The sequence below is a fragment of the Leptonychotes weddellii genome, chromosome 3 (assembly GCF_054177405.1).
Source record: "Leptonychotes weddellii isolate Sample4059 chromosome 3, ASM5417740v2, whole genome shotgun sequence".
NCBI classification, from domain to species: Eukaryota; Metazoa; Chordata; class Mammalia; order Carnivora; family Phocidae; genus Leptonychotes; species Leptonychotes weddellii.
This window is the reverse complement of record NC_138371.1, coordinates 65,468,263-65,480,421: the sequence shown is the minus strand read 5'-3', so window position 1 is coordinate 65,480,421 and position 12,159 is coordinate 65,468,263. Positions and strand designations below refer to the sequence as shown.

At 35.0% G+C, this 12,159-nt stretch overlaps 1 protein-coding gene across 26 annotated transcripts in view; it reads right to left on the bottom strand.

Annotated features, from left to right (window-relative positions):
• BAZ2B (bromodomain adjacent to zinc finger domain 2B) overlaps positions 1-12,159 on the bottom strand; it is a 346,990-nt gene that overhangs the window by 208,646 nt on the left and 126,185 nt on the right. For all 26 annotated transcript variants that reach the window (XM_081814352.1, XM_081814377.1, XM_081814356.1 and 23 more), the window contains one exon: positions 11,147-11,189. The gene's annotated coding sequence lies outside the window, so the exon portion shown is untranslated. The remainder of the gene's footprint in view (positions 1-11,146; positions 11,190-12,159) is intronic.

Here is a 12,159-nt window from a genome sequence, read left to right as displayed (position 1 = left end):
TTCTAAAATTTAAAAGTCTGTGGACAGGAAATAAAGATAAAATGTTGAGAAGAAAAGGGAGCTCAGTTAAGGTCACAGTTGTCATAAAAGACTACAAGACCATTCTTAGAATAAATTGGCACTGGATAAACAGGTAACAACACTTCAAGCAAAGGAAATGATGTATGGAAAAAGACACACAGACAAAATCATCACTCTATGTTCTGGTTATAAGAAAGTCCTGACTAGGAGCACTTGAGTGGCTTGGTAGGTTGAGCATCTGACTCTTGGTTTCAGGTCAGGTCAGGATCTCAGGGTCATGGGATCGAACCCCGTGTTGGGCTCTGTGCTCAGAGGGGAGTCAGCTTGAGATTCTCTCTCTCCATCTCCCTCTGCCCCTCGCTCCCTGTGCTCTCTCCTCTCTCCCTCTTTCTCTCATTTAAATAAATAAATGTGTTTTTTTTAAAGAATGTTCTAAAAAAAAAAAAAGAATGTCCTGACTAGAAAAAAATCTGTGTGTTGGAAAGTTACATAGATAGGACAAAGCTAACTTTGAATGGCTTTGAAATTTAGGAACAGGTAATTCAATTTAAGTAGGAAATGGGAAGATATTTAAGAAGTTAGTAAGATAACTAAACTACGCTGTGGCAACATCATGCAAAAATCTAAGAGAATTAGAAAGTAGAAAATGTACTTACTGTATTACTCTAGAAGATTTAAAATTTATTCCAATTTTAATTCCACCTAAGCTAAAGAGAACACTCCTTAGGCACTGTGACTTCAGGCAGTACCCCAGAAATGGAAGATGGCATCTTTAGTGACTTCCCATTTCCCTTTCCATTCCATTCTCTTGTGTCTCCTCTTCCTTGTGAAACCAATGCTCTCAAGCTGCCCTAACTAAATAAAAATAAAACTACATTTTTGCAATGATGCACCATCTTGCTCCCTGAAGCATTGTGGTTACATCTCCACATTCAGTTCTAGCCTGCCATGTGATCTTTCATTTTCCCCCTACCAACCTATAGATCCGTTACCAATTTCAAGTAATTCATACAACATGGTAAGTGATCAAAACCCTAGGGGATATTTAATTTAAAAAGAAGAATTTACTAACCTGTATGAATTTCAAATTGTTAAATTATATATTCTCTGTATGTTTTCTATGTATTTATCCATTCTGGTTCATCCTGACATTATCATACTAAGAGACACACAAGCACAGGACAGTTTACTGAATAAATTTCTGCTGTGCCACTATTGGATACAAAGCACTCTAACAGACTCTAAGGGAATTGCAAGAATGAATAAAACATAATCTATGCCTTTAATAGATGGTAAGGACTTTACAGTCTAACAGGTGAAGTAGCCAAACACACAACTCATCTCATAAGGCAGGTAAGAGCTTTATAAGAATGTTTCTGAAACGTATGTATAGACCCTTACAAATGGAGAAAAAATATCTTCTGAACACATGGGTAGATTGAAATTAAATTATATTACCAAAATACATAGAAAACTAAAACTATGGATAAGGATAAACTCTTCCTGCTATTAGATCTAATTCAACATACTACCAAAACAAATTTATAAAGTATGCACATAAAAGCTACCAAACTGGGGCGCCTGGGTGGCTCAGTCGTTAAGCGTCTGCCTTCGGCTCAGGTCATGATCCCAGGGTCCTGGGATCGAGCCCCACATTGGGCTCCCTCCTCAGCGGGAAGCCTGCTTCTCCCTCTCCCACTCCCGCTGCTTGTGTTCCTGCTCTCGCTATCTCTGTCTCTGTCAAATAAATAAATAAAATCTTTAAAAAAAAAAAAAAAAGCTACCAAACTAGGGATGCCTGAGTGGCCCAGTTGGTTAAGCATCCAACTCTTGATTTTGGCTTATGTCATGACCTCAGGGTCATGAGACTGAGCAACCAGTCAGGGTCCAGTCCACACTGGGCATGGAGCCTACTTAAGATTCTCTCTCCCCCTCTGTCTCTGCCCGTCCCCCCACCCCATTTGCACATGCTTTCTCCATCTCTCACCCCCCTCCCAAAAGTCACAAAACTAACAGATTTCAAATTGTTACCATATGATGTTTTTGCTAAAATGAAATCATTGTACTCAACATGATGGAATATGGTACTGATTGCTACTTCCCCATTATTTCCCAGTTAATTTGAGTTTGGCATGCTTATCTAATAATCTAGTGTTCCCTGAATAATTTAATATTGCCACCATTTCTTTCTACTCCAACTACTACAAAGCTTTAATTTAGTTCACTCTGATGTCATCTGGCCTTCACTTGGTACAAATGAACCACTTGTACATGTCAAATCTATTTTTGTTATTTTCTTATTACACTGACATAATTAAACACAATCATAGTTCTGAAAGTACACGGTAGTAATTGGTTATAAGGTAAGCATCCCAAGTGATAAAAGACTATGCCTGTATTAATTTCTTCTTTATTAACATTTGTAAATTATTGTAGCAAACCCCCTCTCCACAGAGAATATATCTACATACTCAGGTCCAAGGTAGTGTTGAAGAACACTGCTATGACAGATATAACGAATATGAGAAAGGCAGAAATGATAGGAATATTAATTCCAACTGCAAGGGAATCCAGAGGTTTTATGGAAGAGGTAACATTTGAGGGGAACTGTGACATTTGAGTTTAATGTCAACTGTGTAAGTTTTCTAAAATTTCATTTCTATAAGTTTGACACTAAAAATATGGAGGAACTAGAGTAAAAAAAAAAGACACCCAGAAATATTCAGTAATAGGGGCAATAAAAAGAATTTTATGAATGAAAGGTAAGTAGTTTTTCCTGAGACAAAAGCAAACTGGAGAATAAGATTGTAAACATTAGATATGCTATTCATAAAATAGATGGCATACTTTGCATGTGGAAAAGTTTACTTGCACTATCCTATATTATGATGGAAATATACCTATTAATGTAATGTTTTTAAAATGTGTGCTTGCAAAAAAGCATTCACATAAGGACAGAATCAGTAATATTTGTATTAAACTTAAAAAAGAAGATTTTATTTATTTGAGAGAGAGAGAGCACGTGAGGAGAGGGGGAAAAAGGGAGAGAATCCCAAGCAGACTCTGTGCTGAGTGTGGAGCCTGACACAGGGCTTGATCCCACAACCCTGATCATGACCCAAGCCAGAACAGAGTCAAACTCAACCAAATGAGCCATCCAGGTGCCCCTAGTTAAACTTTTTTTTTTTTTTAACATCTATGACATGCTAACCTAGGTGCTTTTTCAATGCTATACAATAAGAATTTTCCATTTTTATCAAAACCTTTCCTCTTCTACAGTTTTTCCTTTGTATATTTATAGAAAAATAATAATCAAACTTCATAATTCCATAACTCAGTCTATAACAATCTTCCTCTCATCTCTGAAACAGCTTTTGCAGATTATATTTGTATTTTTTCTGCTCCTTGACTAACATCTGGAAGTCTGCATTGGTGTTCTAGAAAGTGTGAGAGAAGAGAATGATATACTAACAAAATTAAATTTCAAGTCACTTTAATTCAGAAAACATTTACCTAGTCTAGGTGCTAGACTCACTACAGCAAAAGAACACCAAAGTAGAAAACTTTTTTCCTTTATATGCTGCTCTCATGCTTCTATAATTTATTTCTAGACTATGTTAAGATTACTGTCTTTTTCTTTTTTTAGGCATATTTATTGAACAGTAGCTCATTTAGAATTTTTAGGTAAGAACTAATTTTTAAACCAAATGAGCCTGTAACATTGTACATTTCCACTTGTTCAAAGAAGTTTAGTTGGGTCTCTGCAGCATAGTATCATTTATATCTGCAGTCACTCACCCAGAACACCATGCATGCTTTTAGCTCCATTAATGGTATAATGGTGCAACTTTTGCTGGAGATGCATTAAGGGGGTAGGGTCTTTTATCCAAATATACATCTCTGCTTTTGGTATTTAAAAAGTAGAAAAATAACGGTCAGTTAATACATGGCAGACTTCTTCTGGAAATGGCTAATTTCTCTACTTTGCAAATAACGACTTATCTATCAATTGAACACACTAGGAAAGACACTTGACCTTTCTGAGTCTCAGTTCAGTCATCTGTAAACTGTAATAAAGGCTCAAATAGAAAGCACCTACCATCTTAAAAAACAGTGAATAAATAAATATTAGTTTTGTTCTTCCTCTCTCAACACTAATAGAAAATATATTTATTTTTAGAATATTTAATGGAAAAACCATGAAAAAAATAAGAATAAAAATAAAGAAAAATATACAGAATATTAAAAGAACTCTTTGCTAGGTACCTGGGACTTACCAAACTTCTTGGTAAGTAAACTCCTACAAGATCTAAACTTTAGGCTCATTTACTTCCTCAAATTTTATATTTCAACAGTATTGGACCAAAATATTTGCATGTCCTGGAACATATGTTCTTTCCAAATCTATATGCCTATTTCCTCTTTCTGGATCTTCTTCCTTTAAAAAAAACTGTTTTTATTTGAGCATAGTTGACACAAAGTATTATGTTAGTTTTAGGTGTACAACATAGTGATTCAACAAGTTTATACATTATGCCATGCTCACCACAAGTGTAGCTACCATCTGTCACCATACAACACTATTAAAACATCATTGGCTATAGTTCTTATGTTGTGCCTTTTATTCCTGTGACTTATTCATTCCATAATTGGAAGCCTGTATCTCCCACCACCTTTCACACATTTTGCCCATCCCCCCATCTCCCTCCCCTCTGGCAACCATCAGTTTGTTCTCTGTATTTATAGGTCTGATTATGCTTTTTTCTTTGTTTATTCATTTGTTTTGTTTTTTCACATGAGTGCTTTACACATATGAATGAAATCATATGGTATTTGTCTTTCTCAATCTGACTTATTTCACTTAGAACAATACCCTCTAGGTCTATCCATGTTGTAAAAAATGGCGTGATCTCATCCTTTTTATGGGTGCATAATATTCTTCTGTCTGTATGTGTCTGTGTGTGTGTGTGTGTGTACATACACATATATTTACACACTTACCACATCTTCCTTACCATTCATCTATCAATGGACACTTAGGTTGCTTCCATATCTTGGCTATTGTAAATAATGCTGCATTAACAAAGGGGTGCATGTATCTTTTGGAATTAATGTTTTCTTCTAATACATACTTCAAAATTCTAGACCAGATGTCATCCTTCTCTGTAAAGATTTATTTAGTTTCCTTTCCTAGACACAGTGAATCATTCCCTTTCCTATTTTTCTCCTAAAATCCAAGCTATCAAAAGTGACAGCAGAGTTTAGTAAAAGTAAATGAAATATAAACAAACCAAAGACATTTTAACAATGGCATAAACTTTCTTTGTCAAATTATTTTGGTGTGTCAGGATTAATTTTAGGCATGAGTGACAGAAAACCTGAAACCAGTGGCTTACAAAAAAATAAGTTTATCTCTGTCATATCAAAGAAGTCCAGATGAAGACACCAGGGTAGACATGGACAAGGTAACATCCTTAAGATATTAGAGACTTTCTCTTTTATTGCTTTGCCCATTCTTGTTTGGGTTTTCCACTCATTTCCAATTATCCTGTCCACATTATAGCCAGCAAGGAAGAAGGGGAAAAAAAGAGGGAATGCAACCCTTCCTTTAAGTTGTACACAGTCCTTCTGCTTATTTATCTCTAGCCAAACCTTAGTCCCATGACCACATCTAGATGCAAGGGAAGCTGGGAAATATTTATTCCAGGTTTTGACATGCTAGGAAAATATTAGTAGACGGGAAAAATCAACATTTAGGGACAACTACCGGTCACTATGACACTTGGTTATATCTTATCTGTGGTAGATAGCTGACATTTTAAATTTGCTATCTACTGCCAATATTTCTAGCAGTGTGTACATTGTAAAATATCTAATAATTCCTTCTAAACTTCAATATTTATTTATTTTTTAAGATTTATTTATTTATTTATTTATTTGACAGAAAGAGTGAGTGGGAGAGCAAAAGCAGGGGGAGTGGCAGAGGGAGAGGGAGAAGCAGGCTTCCCATGGAGCAGGGAACACGATGCAGGACTCGATCCCAGGACCCTGAGATCATGACCCGAGCTGAAGGCAGCCGCTTAACCAACTGAGCCACCTAGGCGCCCCTAAATTTCAATTTTTAAATGAAATATTTCTGTTGGTAGAGATTAGTCTCTAAAAAATTTAAGTGAAATTTATAATAAAAGTACAAAGGGGAAAAAGGAATATTAACAAAAACAGAAAAGGCTTGGGGTGCCTGGGTGGCTCAGTCGGTTAAGCATCTAACTCTTGATTTCAGCTCAGGTCACAATCTCAGGGTTGTAAGATCAGCCCTCATCAGGCTCCACACTGGGCATAGAGCCTGCTTAAGATTCTCTTTCCCTGTCCCTCTGCCCCTCCCCCTACTCACGCACACGCGTGGGAGCTCTCTCTCTCTCTCTTTAAAAATAAAAACAAAACAAAACCAGAAAAGCCCATTTTATTTTAAAAGCTGCTTTGTGGCAGATTATTAAAATATGTAGTAAAAGGATAAATCAAAATATTTAAAAATGTAGCTAATGTATTAATGAAATCACGTATTAACAAAACTGCACGTAAGTGAAATAGCATGAATACTCTCAAAGACAAAGAACCTGGAAAGATTTGAGAAGGAAAAAAATCTATGAGTTATTTTATTATACGCCTATAAATGCTGTCTAGAGATTTTTATTTTATTTAATTAATTAATTTATTTATTTAATTTCTTAAGGGTTTTATTTATTTATTTGAGAGAGACAGCACGCAAGAGAGCACAAGCAGGGGGAGAGGGAGACAGAGAGGGAGAAGCAGGCTCCCCACTAAGCAGGGCGCCCGACACACAGTGCTTGATCCCAGGACCCAATCCCAGGACCCAGGGATCATGACCTGAGCCAAAGGCAGATGTTTTAACCAAATGAGCCACCCAGGCACCCCCATGCTGAAATTTTTAATCAAGTAGATGTGATCACAAAACAATACTAAAAATTATGGTGGAATAAAGCAAAATCAGGTTAGGTAGGCTAAGATCTCACACTATGTGACTTGAGAAAAGTAACTTTACAGGTGATGATATGACTATGGTGAGGGGTCAAAAGAATTTAGTACGTATCAGCCTCTGTGCTATACTTTATGAGCATGGTGTCACTTAATATTCACAGCACTCCTAGAGATATAAATATTATCTCTGCTTTAGAGAGGAAAAAAATGGATCTTAGACTATGTAATTGGATCAAGATCACAACACGTAAACAAAGGTTTTTCTGACCTCAGTTCATCTTCTTAACCATTACACATATTACCTCCCTTCAAACTCTCTGGACCTTGGTTTTCTCATCTGTTGTATAAGGGGAATGTAGCACAACCTGAACCATTCTAAAGTTCATTCTAGCCTTTTAAGATGTTAGTATTCTAGTGAGGTATTTTTCTCTAAATAAAAGCACAACATATCAAAAGATCTAATCAGCCTCCTGGCTGGAATTCATACGTCAATTAAGTTATCATAATATATGTAACATGGAAAGTAGAAATTTATTTACTGAAACTTATAGACAACAGTCCACAATGTGTAAGTATGTTAAATTTGGATGTTTGCAATATATCCTTGATCTTTACACCTGATTTCATGCCCCTTCACGTATGTGTAAAGGAATCATATATAAAGTTAAGTAAGAGGGAAGAAAGTTAACAAACATTACATTTAAATCTTGCATAGCAATTCTTTTTAAACGTATGTAGCATCATTTTACAGGTGAAGATACTGAGGCACAAAGAGGCTGACTTGCCTAAGGTCACATACATGGTATAAGTGGCAACAATACTTGAACTTTCTCTAGTTCTTTAAAAAAAAAAAAAAGATTTATTTATTTATTTTAGAGAAAGAGTGAGGAGGGGAGGGGCAGAGGGAGAGGGAGAGAGAGAGAATCTTGAGCAGACTCCCCGCTGAGCATGGAGCCCGAAGAGGGGCTGGATCTCATGACCCTGAGATCATGACCAGAGCTAAAATCAAGAGTCAGATGCTTAACCAACTGAGACACCAGAAGCCCCAAGCTCTCTCTAGTTCTTAAACCTACATTCTTTCCCATCCACCTTGCTTCCCATGGTTCACTTTTGGATATTCAGGCATTAATATTCTTATTTCAATTTTAATATAGGAAAACTAAAGACACTAATTAATTTAGCTCTTTCTGGGGTATTTATGATTACCAGCAAACATTGGCTGAATACTCATTTGCTTAGCACAGTGGAAAATATATATTAAAATACATAAAATATAAGAGAATATAGGCTATCAGTAACATAAGAATAATAAAAATTAAGCATTACCAAACTACTAGGTAGAGAGAATCCCTTTCAATTAGGATGCTTAGGGAAGGCCTCAAAGAGATGATTACATGTGGACAGGGTATTAGAGGAGAGGTGTGAGTTCATCAGAAAAAACTAAAAGCCTAAAATGGAAAAAGGATACTCTAGGGAGGGGCGCCTGATTGGCTCAGCCGGTAGAGCATTTAACTATTGATCTTGGGGTTGTGAGTTCAAGCCCCACGTTCAGTGTAGAGATTACTAAAAATAAAATCTTAAAAAAACAAAAAAGAATATTCTAGGGAAAGGGAATGACATGAAGGTAAGTATGGAGCTAAAATGAATTTGCAATGTGGAGTTTGTAGTCCCCATTGGGTAGAGTATAGGATTCTTCTTGAACAACAGAATATTTGGCTGGAAAATATATTACAGCCAAATTGATGAGGAGCTTGAATACTAAGTTAGAATATCTAAATTTGATCTTGGAGGAAATGGGAAGTCACTAAACATCTTCAAGTAGAGAAGTGAAAGAGTCAAAGGAATGCTTTAATAAGATTAAACTGAGGATGTGTATACTTCAAGGGAATGGATGATGGCCAGGAAGATGGAAGATCAGTTAAAAGATTTGAACATTTCTGTGGATCATAACTTGGGAAAAATAGAAATTCCCCTGAGTTCTGAAAATTTCTAAGGAAAAACTATAAAAGATGTATATTATATAATATACAAAAACTCATTACAGCTTCAGCTCTGAAACAATCTATAATATCCTTTCCCACCCCAGCCACAATATTCTACTCTTTTACTTAGTACTTTATCATCTCATTTCATCAGCTTATCTACTTCTGCCTAGTTCCTTAACCTCTCCATTTTCTCTGAACATATCACCCCTTCCCTGGCCTCACTTTATTTCCGCCCCATGGTCAACACTTGAACTACTCACTCCACAGTCCCCTCAAAGGGAATCAATGTTGAAATCTACCCTCTTTTCTTGATTCAAGAGGCTGGAGAAGGCCACACAGCCCTGATATTATTACAAAGTAAGGGTTTCTATTATCCGTCACTTATGAACATCTCAAATGAATATTTCTTAGTCTTTAACTTATTTTATATCAGGTAATATTGGATACTACCTCTCTTCCTGAAATTCTTGAATTTAGAACAATAGCAATTACATACTCTCTTAATATTACCCTAAAATGTATAGTGAGTCAGCATTTTCAAATTAAAAACTTTTTAATCCAATGGTAATGTTAACTTCCTTGACTGTAAAGTACTTAATGATAAACAGAAGGTTACTACAGAAGTATGTTAATATTTTGTTGTAAAAGTATTCAGTCAGAGTAATAAAGTTCTGATTAAGAAAAAAACAAACAAGCAAAGAGTTGCATATCAGAAATAGCTGAAGTGATCCCTTAGGAAAAGGAATGAATATGCCATAAACATCTGAACATCTGCATACTTGATGATGATAAAGCCTTTAAAAATACAATAAAAGTCCTCTCTGGCCTCTAAAAAATGTTAAGCTTAAAAAAATAAACCAGTTTTCAAAAAAAAGTTAAAACATAAATACAAAGATTATCTACACATGAATTTACATTTCTGATAATTACTGCTTATACAATTAATGAACAATTAGAACAGGATTCAAGAAACAGATTGAGTAAATAACTTACTCTAAATTTATTTCTCTGTTATTTAAAAGAATTTTTCAAAAATGCTATATTTTTACTACTTAGTAATTTTATAATAAAGTGGATCAAGGCCTTGGATAAAGTTTTTTTTTTTAAGAAACATATTTCCTTATATATAGTAGAAATTACCACTTTAAAATTCAAGAGGAAAAATATCAGTTACTTATGAGAACTATCTCTTTTCAACAACTCTCCATATTTGGAAGACTCTATAAATCATTTAAATATCAATGAAAAATTTAAGCAAGCTTAAGAATCCTTTCAAGGTTGTTTTCAGTCTTTCCTTAATAAGTGATTACAATCTCAAGTAATTTTATTTTTGTAAATTTTTTCTTAATATGGATTCACCTTAAATGTTCTGTCATTTTTTAGTAAAAACAAAAATTTTATTTATTTATTTATTTTTTTAAAGATTTTATTTATTTATTTGACAGAGAGAGAGACAGCAAGAGAGGGAACACAAGCAGGGGGAGTGGGAGAGGGAGAAGCAGGCTTCCTGCAGAGCAGGGGGCCGGATGCGGGGGTCAATCCCAGGACCCTGAGATCATGACCTGAGCCGAAGGCAGATGCTTAATGACTGAGCCACCCAGGCTCCCATAAAAACAAAAATTTTAAAAACAGGATGTTCCGGGGCGCCTGGGTGGCTCAGTTGGTTGGGCGACTGCCTTCGGCTCAGGTCATGATCCTGGAGTCCCGGGATGGAGTCCCGCATCGGGCTCCCTGCTCGGCAGGGAGTCTGCTTCTCCCTCTGACCCTCTCCCCTCTCATGCTCTCTGTCTCTCATTCTCTCTCTCAAATAAATAAATAAAATCTTTAAAAAACAAAAAACAAAAAACAAAAAAAACCAGGATGTTCCGATTATGATTCACACTGAAATGTATTAATATAATTAAGCATGTAATTTCAGTCATATATTAAAAGTAATTTTCATTTTAAATGTTTTAAGATCATTTAAAGCAATATTTTTAGTATTTAAATAATTAACTAGAAGTATGAGATGTGGTTCATAGAAAATGTAAACATTTAATTGCCTGTTGAGAGAAAGAATAATTTAAAATTATAAATATTTTCCAACACAATTCTCATTCTGGAGAAAACAAGACATCCTTAAAAGATTATCATTTTGGTCTTACTGTGATCAGTGTGGTCAATCTTGTGACATCACTGTTGAGAAATCTGCAATAGGAAAACAGAAATAGTATTCAGCTGAATCATATCTGAGTAAGTAATTTCAGAAACTAAAACATTTGTTTAGAATTTTTGTCTTTCTTGATGCCGTAAGTCATATTTAAATCAATCTAAAGTCAGGGAAGGTATAACTGGCATGACACAAAGCATGAAGCACTTGCAGGTTGTTTATGGGTCATTATTTATTATAGGATGATAGATTATGTTTTGTTTATAATCAGATGGGGTGTTAACATAACATATTAGTAAATAAGCTATAGGACATTTGGGTTGCTTTTTGTTTTCAAATATTTACTAAGAAGAGAATCACAGTGTCTTAATATACTATAAACAAGATACAGGTACTGTTTATAGATAACTTTTTCTCTATGATCAGATTAGCAGCCCATTTTATGGCTAGAATGTGAGCAATTTATTATCAATCGATAGGCGAAATGGCTTAGGCTCATCCTTATGAAAAGTGACAAAACTAGTAAAGACTGAAAATATCATTGGGAAGGAACTATACATTATAAACCGAAAGGAAGTTATAAGTTAAACTATTTCCTAAACTATAGAGAGCTTAGAGTTCTTATCCCTATAAAATCTAAGCTTTTTGAAATTTCTCAATTAACAAGGCATGATTTAAGATAAGCTTTTAAATGTTTTGTGTTAAAAAATGACACAATATTATGGTGTTTTAATATTCATAATGGGTCTTCGTATGTTATTTCATCAGATCCTCGTAACAATTCCTTCAAAGTAGCAAGAAAGAGATATTACTTATTATACATTCATGAAAAATAGATGTTAGAGAGTATACATGACTTGTCCAAGAGAACTGAGTTTTCTTTGGTTCCTTTTTTATCTCACACCTTCCATCCATTCCATTCTGCCAACAAACACATTATCCTCTGTATCCAAAGACCTGCCTTTAAGGAGCTACTTCCTAGCATTATGCTCTCAACTTAAATCAATA